Source organism: Empidonax traillii, unplaced genomic scaffold (genome assembly GCF_003031625.1).
Source record: "Empidonax traillii isolate 1590-97213 ecotype Southwest subspecies unplaced genomic scaffold, ASM303162v1 scaffold451:size1465578, whole genome shotgun sequence".
Lineage (NCBI taxonomy): Eukaryota > Metazoa > Chordata > Aves > Passeriformes > Tyrannidae > Empidonax > Empidonax traillii.
The window spans coordinates 801,709-808,156 of NW_020955644.1; the positions used below are offsets into that span (position 1 = coordinate 801,709).

Consider the following 6,448-nt stretch of genomic DNA (forward strand, 5'->3'; position numbering starts at 1 on the left):
GAGAATGGTGGTGGGAGCAGCCCCTGATGCAGCCACAGCATTCCAGTGGCAAGGACAGGGAAAATAAAATGTCACACAGACCTGGGCTGTGCTTGCCACCAGTTCTCTCCACCTTTCCAGCAAGGAATGGTCACTCCCTCCATGGTTCTCCAAAGGGATGAGCAGCCACAGCAGCAGCTGGAGGGGATGAACTTCCCAGGGCTTTCCCTGCACCACAGATTCACAATTCCACATGTTTTCCTGAGCCTCCCCAGATGCACCAAATCAAGTTTTGCTCTTTACAGATGCATAATTAACCCCTTGAGTAAACATCTATTCAAACCTGTATAATCACCACTTAATTTTTCAAAAAAGGCTGATGAAAGGGCCTTTTAGGTTCCTAATTGGCTGCTGCTTCCTTTTAGTCTGCTCTGAGCATGAGCTATCAACATGGGAAATGCTCTGCGTGGCAGGAACTGTGTGGGCTGGGAGTGCAAAGCTGGAATGCAGGATAGCCAAGGATCTGGGTGCAGGATCAAACACACCTCGTGTGGATTTGTGCAATACAGATTAAATGGGATTCAAGCTGAAGAAATTCAATCCGACACCCAAACCCTGCAAGTTTTATCTTTAGGTCACGGGGTGGTTGTAGGTTTTGGGATGGTTGTTTGTACAGTGGGCTGGGAAGTGTCCTGGAAAGACAGTTTTCTTTGAAAACAATGTCAGTACAAGAGATGTAGATGTGCAAGCTGGAATTATATAGGAACAGATAATCAAGCTGTGCAGTAAATACACCACCGAACAGTTTAATTAGCAGTACATGCCCATCAGGAGCTAATTTCCTGATTCTTTACCATTTTAAAAGGAATGGTTACCACACAGTTCCCAGGATTATCACGACCAGGTTAACAGGAAGGCATAAAACCTGTGACTCAGTTCTTTGGGTAACTCAGTGACCAACTTAACTACCTGATTTTTAAAAGTAAAGCCTGAAAAGAAGAGCAACTCTTTCCAATTGAGACAATATAGACTGAAAGAACCAGCATCTAGATCCACATCAACTCATTCCCAATCACAGTATAAACGAAGGATCCTCCTTGCTTTACAGCATCCCTGGTTTAAGGCAACAAAGAAAATCAAATAATGCTTCCAGATTCCCCTCGGGAGGAACGTGTTATTGAATTGCACATTATTTCAAGGAGTTCATCTAGAACAGCACCTTCCCTTGACCAAGCACTCAGAATCCCAGCTGCATTGCTCATACTTTTATGACTTTCCTTTAAATAAGGACTTTGCCTTATTTCTTTCCCTGGGCTCCAAAGGCCAGGTTGATCCATCAGCTGTGCTGCAGTGCTCTCTGCTGGCACCAGCCTGAGAATTCCTGGGATGCTCCAGCTGAGCAAAGGCAGTGGCAAGGCTGTCCCACCCCCTGTCACAGAGTCACAGAGTCACAGAATCCTTTAGGTTGGAAAAGACCTTTAGGAACATCGAGTCCAACCACTAACCCAGCGCTGCCCAGTCCACCAACAAACCACGTCCCCAAGTGCCAGCTGGGATTGCCCTTCTGCTGCTGCCAGGCTCGAAGGTTTACAGCCCATGAGTCAGGCTCCAGGAAAACCCAGGGATTACCAACACTGGTGCTTTCTATTTGCCTTCTGAGTTTGTATTTACATTCAGGCTGTTGTGTCTCAAAACTTCTCTGTTTAAAAAATCCCCTGTGCTTGAAAACCCTCTGGTCCTGCTGCCCTGTTTGCCCCTCTCATTGATAATCACAGAGTCAGCCAAAGGTTTGGGTTGGATGGGAGGTTAAAGATCATCTCATCCCACCCCCTGCCATGGGCAGGGACACCTTCCACCAGCCCAGGTTGCTCCAAGCCCTGTCCAACCTGGCCTTGGACACTTCCAGGGATGGGGCAGCCACAGCTTCTCTGGGCAACCTGTGCCAGGGCCTGCCCACCCTCCCAGGAAGGAATTTCCTCCCGACATCGAATCTAAATCTTCCCTCTGTCAGTTTAAAACCATTGCTCCTTGTCCTATCACTAGCTACCTGTGTCAAAAGTCACTCTCCATTATTTTTTGGTGTCATATTCAGGAGGTATTTCCCTCTCTCATTCTTTGCCAAACCTCCCAGAAGTGTTGTGGGTTCCTTCTTCCCAGGGATGGGGAAAGCAGCGCCTTCCGAACCCCTCCGCGAAGGGGCCGCCGTGATCTACACGTTGTGCCGCTGTTTCCATCCCACCTCCTCACTCTGATTCATGCCATTAAGACCTGGATCGCTGCTCCCTCTGAGTGCCTTTGGTTAATAACTGCTATTTTAACTGCTATTTTAACTCGAGCCCACGGAGAGCTCAGCACAAGTCCCTGAACTGAATCGCTGCTGTCCCAGATTTCCACCAGGCAAGGTCGAGAGCCACCATCTCCATCCATTCTTCCCTCAGCAGAGCACACAGGGGAGCCTTTCCCTCTTGCTGGTTGTTGGTGTTTTTCTCAGAGTGTCTCTGAAGGCCACGCTGAACACTGGTGATGCTGCAGCTCTCACGTGCTGAAAAGCTCTGCTCTCCTTCCTTTTTTTGTTTTTTTAATCAGGCAAGCTTCTTCCTGCTCAAACTGCCAGTCGCCCCCAGCACTGCCCTGCTGCAGTCACGCTCTTTCTGTGAGATTTATAACATGTTTACAGCAAGTTCTACAAGAGCAAGACAAGACATGGGCGCCCACTCCTGTTTATCACAGCCACCTCCTCTTCAGCACATCTCGACTCCAAGGACTGGAGAGGAGTCAATGCTTCCCTTTTCTTCTCATTATCTCTGCCTTAAACTCCTCCAGAGCAACCACAGGACCACAAATCATGTCATTTTTTTCATTTCCCCTCAATCACCCCAACCAGCCTGGCTCAGTGCCCCCACCAGCAAGTGCTGCCCCAAGACAAACAAACAGGACCTGGGTCAGACACAGCGTCACAGGGGAGATGGATGCTCTTGTGTCCCTGCCAGTTTGTGTTCCTTATTGGCATTCTGTTGGGAATTAGATCATAATGAACCCATATCAGTAAAGGACTTGTTGCTCCTCTCCTCTGCCTTCCCAATAAGCCACCTCATGGCGCTCTGGGTTTGTCCCAGCAGTGGAAATGGTTCCCCCTCACTCCAGAGGCACAGCTGAGGCCACACAATGGATTTCGAGGCAAAACCAATGCAAATCACACCAAAAAGTAGCACTAAAGAAAACCTGCATGTTCAAACCCCCACATCCAGAAATTCTGACCAAACCCCCTGACTCTGTAGAGTTCACAGAGTTGGAGCCTGGCCAAAAAAAAAAAAAAAAAAGAAAAAAAGAATATCAAACAGCCTTTGCCTTGGAATGAAGCTACTGAAGAAAAACATATTAAGAAAAAGGATGTGATTTTCTAGTATTGCCTCAGAGCTGATTTATTCCTGATATAAAACTAAACTTCGCAGTGATATGTACTTTTTTCATGCATTATTCTAGATGGCAGTGTAAATCAACCGAGAATGCAGTCAGTAAAGTTGTTATTGCCAGCTCTAAAAATCCTCCACTGTAGAAGAGATTCAAAGAATTATTAATATTTCCTATATTCATGTGTGCTGTGCTTGAGGAGGCACACCCAGGGAGGGCTTGAAAGTCAAAATAGAGCTATTGTAAGGGTGAAAATAGCCCAAAACTGGGGATGGAGATTAACCTCTGCTGCGATGATTTGTCTCCGTGGGTTTGTGCCATTTAAAAATGGTGAGGAGCATCCCTTTCCCAGCGCTGGAGCAGCCTGGTTGGGAAACCCTGTCCTGCTCCAGTCCCCACCGAACTCCCGATGTCACCCAAAGGAACGCAGGGGTGTTCTCCTAAATACCGAGAGTCATCCCTTTGATTAAGGGCAAATTAAATTTGCATTCCGCCCGGGGGGATGTTTCACCAGCAGGCTCGGACACTGCCGAGGAGCTGCTGCTGCTGCTGCTGCTGCTGCTGCACCGCCTCTCCCGGCGGCAGGAGCGATTCCCGGTGGGAAGCTCTGGGGTTCCCGGGTCCCGCTGCCGCCTCTCACACCCCTCACCGGCTCGCCGTGATATCCTCGCCGTGAGGTGCTGCCTGGTTACCATCTCAGCAGCTCCATCATCATCATCATCATCATCATCATCTCCTCCTCCTCCTCCTGCCGGTGAGCCCCTGAGCGGGCTCTAAATCCCCGCAGACCGAGCCGGGCGGGAGCGGCGGCCGGCAGGAGTTGCTTTGTTTGGTGCTGACTTGGGTAAGTAAAAAAAAAAAAAATATTCTTTCCTTTGAGAGCCATTTGCTTTTCCTTTGCCTGCTCCGTTGCGCTGAAGCAGGTGGGGGATTCCTGCTAACCTGCCTTTTTTTTAAAGATGAATTTCACCGTGTGACGGGGAGTTCTCCATCCGGCACTCGTGTCACGTTTGGCAGTTTCATAGAAAGCTGCCTCTGGCATTTGACTTCCGAAGTGTTTTACGGAATTTGGAATATTTCTAATCAAAACTGAGCTTTTTGCCAGTGTCCATCTTTAACTACTGAGTTAAAGCACTGCTTTTTGAATCGATGGAGTGTGGGGTGGGGGGAAGAGAAGACGTTTGAGGTGGGTTTGTTTTTAATGGCGAGCTCGTGTTTCCAGTTTCTTGTTCTTTTGTCCCTGAACACAGAGGCTGCCCTGGCACTTCATTCATTCACATGCAGATTGCTTGCTTTGTTTATTATTATTATTATTATTATTATTTAAATCAAAGCCCTTTGAATTTGTATTCTCCTTTTTTTTTTTTCCTGTAAACTTCTAATTCTAAAGGCAAACCCATGAAAGCTGCATGTCTCTTCCCCCTCCACATGTAACTTTGTCACGAGACTATTAATCATGCCTTACAATAATTTTGCTAATGCAGTACAGGATCCATTCAGAAGCAGTGTCTGCCTGCAGATGGATTTGCTACTGTGGAAGCAGAACAAATTTCTTCAGGAAATATTTAAGCAAGGTCATAATAACACTCATTACACTCTGGTGTGTCGTGCTGGATCAGGGTAGAGCAGCAGCCACGTTTGTTGACTTAGGCTGTAGAAGAGCCCAAAGGTTAGACATTAATATAAATATTATTTATTACTTTATATATATATATAAACTCATCAGATTGAAGCCCATGTGCTGCTTAATTTGTTATGATGGGGAAGAGGGAAGCTCATAAACAAATGAAAGCAATGTTATGTACTTCATTTTCAGCTCTAAAGGTCTTCACCTGCATTAGTTAATGAGCTTTGCGATCTTCTTATGCAACCTTAACACTGATGTGATTGCACTGCCTAGAAGTGAAGGGGCAGATGGGGCAACACAGACCCAGGTTTAGAGCAGGTGTTTAAAATAGTGGGTATTTTGGGTGCACTTTGTGTGTGCATCCCACTTTTGGGGCTGAAATGCAGGGTCTGGAATGGCCCCTGAGCTGGGAGAAGTAAAGTTTCTTCAAGTGAGTGAGTAAATGTCATAAATCCCATTTACTCACGAGCTGTGTCCTAACAGCAAGGAAGGGATTGGAAAGGTGAGGCCCTGGCACAGGGTACCCAGAGAAGCTGTGGCTGCCCCATCCCTGGAAGTGTCCAAGGCCAGGTTGGACGGGGCTTGGAGCAATCTGGGCTAGTGGAAGGTGTCCCTGCCCGTGGCAGGGGGTGGAATGGGATGAGCTTTAAGTTTCCTTCCACCCCAAACCATTCTGGGATTCTGTGGTTGCTGGGCCAGAGCTTGAATAAATAACAAACCTCAGACAACAAATATATCAAACAGTGCATTCTCACCAACTGCTGTGAAGTGCAACAGGTGACTTAACCAGGCTGAGAGACAAAGACAAGCTCCTGGAGCATCAGGGAAGTCACAGGTCTTCTAATCCCATAATCACAGGTGGATTGAGAGGTTGCTGTGTCCTGCCCCAAATCCCTTTGCAAATACTTTTCCTTGTATCAGAAGAGGAAAAAAAAACCAGTATTGAAAAGGATGTGATCCAACACAAGGAGGAAGGTGGGCAAGTGTTCATCACCTGAGCACATATGGAATCACGGGATGGTTTGGGTCGCAAGGGACCTTAAACATCCTCCACTTCCACTCCCCCCCCTGCCATATGCAGCTTTACATTTTAGGTAATTCAAACATTCCCTTATTTTCCTCTCAAAAATAGCAGCTTTTACTCCCCTTCCCCGCAGAAAGGCGAGGGGAGGCAGGAAATGACTTGCTGATGATGGCACAGAAAAACTGAGAGAGCAGGAAATCAGCTCCACGTGTTGGGAGTCAGAGCTGCTCATCCAGCCCGGCCCCAGCAAATGCCACACACGGAGTGACAGCAGGAGGAACTATAAGATGAGCAGATGATTCACAGGAGACTAAGGAAAACATGCTACTACCTTCCTTCAGAACCAAAAAGCCGTTTGAAAATTGAGAAACTTGTTGATTTTTCACGAGGAATTAACCAGGGTGATA

At 47.2% G+C, this 6,448-nt stretch overlaps 1 protein-coding gene across 1 annotated transcript in view; it reads left to right on the plus strand.

The window, feature by feature from the left end:
- The first annotated feature begins 4,010 nt into the window (after positions 1 to 4,010).
- Positions 4,011 to 6,448, plus strand: part of CAMK1G (calcium/calmodulin dependent protein kinase IG) — a 19,671-nt gene continuing 17,233 nt past the window's right edge. Inside the window, exon 1 of the mRNA XM_027895223.1 lies at positions 4,011 to 4,234. The gene's annotated coding sequence lies outside the window, so the exon portion shown is untranslated. The remainder of the gene's footprint in view (positions 4,235 to 6,448) is intronic.